The following is a 2,856-nucleotide window of genomic DNA, read 5'->3' as shown; positions in this document are numbered from 1 at the left end:
TCAGTGACAAACGCAAATGACCATCATGCAGTGGATCCAATAATGAGATATTCAAGTTAATTTATTATATTACTGGTAAGGTGCAAGTGCAGGGGAGCTTTTCTGAAAATTAAACAGGATTTATCTGGTAAATAGTTCTGTAAGCATTTGTATTAATTTCAAAACAAACAAACATTTCAACTTAAAAAACCACTGCACATCTTTACTGTACGGTATTGTACTGTGACTTCATATATTCACATGTAGGGCTCACGCAATTTAAGTCACACCGTCAATGAATGGTCTATTTTGAACTTAAGTCGTGTTTATTTTTGCTTGTGGTGATGCAGAAAATGAGCTACAGCTGGAGTTAGTCAATGAATGGGATCCTCCTTTTCTGAGCTTTGAGGTTTGCCTTGATGTTGATGCTTGTGAAGCTGCAGTGGCAGGCAGGGACCGCCAATAAAGTACACAACAACATCCTAGACAAGCAAAAAATGATAAATAATTCCAAAAGAATTATAAGTATTGTTAAAACAAACCCCACATTAATCCCTAATAGCATTACTGTTTCTCTTAGATCGAACCAGACAACTGTTTAAGTCCTATAAAAACAAAACATCCATCCATCTACTTTTCCACTTTTTCCCTTTCGGGTCGCAGAAAAACAAAACAAAAAAAAGAAAAAATAAATCTCATAAAACATAAGCAATTATATAACAACAAAAAAATGTGAAAAAAATTGGAATGAAAAACATTAGTTTTTTTAATGCAAAGAAAAAATCAGCTCAAAAAATAAATGATGAATCAATTTCCAATCCTGCAATCCAACTAGATTGATCTATCTGAGGCAGAATTGAATTGAATAAAATTGAACTATATACCATTAAAAAACTAAATTAGATAAATTGATTATTGATCTTTGAAAATACCAATTTTGATTGACACACAGTAGGTTTATTTTACTATGAATGATAGACACACACATGTGATAGCAGCAAAAAATGATCAACCATCATTACTGTCCAAAGTGTGGAAACACTTTGAATTTTACAAAGAAATGTGACCGTACAGTGCGGTAAAATGTTCTAATAATGTTCCATTTGTATTATTTTGATGAGGAAAAGAACCAGGTATTTATCTCTGAGTCACACTGATTGAAATTTCGGCTAAAGATGTCCTGGATTGATTTTAGGTCAGTGAATCGGATCGAATCGGGTTGTTTAACGCTACACTCCAACTATATTTTTTTCAACTGTAAATTTGTTCCCACTGGTCTTTATGCTGTATTTATCCAATTTTGTCAAAATCCAAACACCTGTAGTTTTTAAGACATATTTCCTGCAGCGAACCAGGAGAGCATTAGAAATTCTCATCTGGGTTGTGGGCAGGACTTTTGGCGTGGAATGTTATCGGGCTTGTGAAATACTATAAGATAACGGGAGAGAGTGAAAACAAAGGGCTGATGGGAAATAAGTGCAGCTAATTTTCGTCCCAAAAGTCCCACCCTCAACCCAGAATTGTATTACAAATGAGATGCAGAAAAAAAGGGTGTGTCCAAATTCTGTCACTACTCACCATATGTTACCCCATATAATGCGTTTATCGTTTTGTAGTGCTGTCTGAATCTACAATTCGAAAATCAGTGTCCTTAAAATTTCCCAGAAGTCATTGGCGAATATAGACCACAATGCATCACGTTTGAACACTTTTTGCAAAGAAAATGTGTTTAAATGTAATTTTTAAACAAACTATGACAATTTTTTCATGGAGTCGTAAATAGATGTTTTGAAATGCTCGTATTGATTGTAAAATTGGTGAATCATACTTGCCGTTTAAAAAAAAAAGTAGTGAGCATGGTGTCTGAATTGCTTTTAAAATCCTAGATAGCACTAGATAGTTCTGTACTATATCGTTTTTGTAGTAGTCAGGGTTTAGGGCTCAAATTCGGACATGCAGACTCGCTACTTTCTCTGGAATGAAGTCAAGAAATGGACAGCAGCAGCACGCAGCAGCAGGCGGAGCTTCAGGAATCGAGTCGTTTTACTTCCAAGTAGAAAAAAACTAACAAATATTTTATTAAAAATGTGCTTTTTAGTGTTCCAAAGGTAATATATGATCATATATTTGGATATAGTTCACTCTGAAAGGCTTAATCATGGTATGGCCCCTTTAAATGGTTTGACCAATCACGAAATTCAAATGTAATACCTCGATTCAATCTGTAGGGGGCAACACACAGATGATTTTTGACTATAATTTTTAGGAATTAAACACTTTTATTTTAATTTGTTAAAAATTTGGGACTGACCAACAGACAGCACTTTTAAAACCAAATTCATAGAGATCAACAGGCAAAAAAAGTTTGTTCAGGGTTTGGTTACCCTTTAAAAATCAAAATTGATTTTTACTAAAAACTGCAGTCATGATTACAAGACCATTTACAATAAGTATATTTGGAGTGGGACTTTAAATGAACCAATATGAATTAAATCATTGTTAAAATGAATCGTTACACCCCTAAAAATAAATTAAAGTGAAAAAATATGCACAAAAAATTGGAAAGTGGAATAAAATAAAATAAAAATTTAAAAAAGTGTTTTTTTCATTGAATGCCATACGCTTAATTTTTATATAAAGCAGCATTGAGCTTTTAAAATGAGTAAGTTAGTGAAGTCCCCATCTAGAGGGCGTGAGGCACGGGGACATCTGGGTTTGTAGCTACGCCCCTGTAAGCCCATCAGGGCTTCCTGGAAGTATTACATAACACAAAGACACTCGACTTTCTACAAAAGGAAAGCCGACATGTCATTTTTAGACAAACTTTCGGCCTTGTAAACAGACAACTAAGCATCTCTAAATGACACCCCCCACCCC

This window comes from Oryzias melastigma, linkage group LG6 (genome assembly GCF_002922805.2).
Source record: "Oryzias melastigma strain HK-1 linkage group LG6, ASM292280v2, whole genome shotgun sequence".
Classification (NCBI taxonomy): domain Eukaryota; kingdom Metazoa; phylum Chordata; class Actinopteri; order Beloniformes; family Adrianichthyidae; genus Oryzias; species Oryzias melastigma.
The sequence above is the reverse complement of the archived record's forward strand: the minus strand, read 5'-3'. Positions refer to the sequence as shown.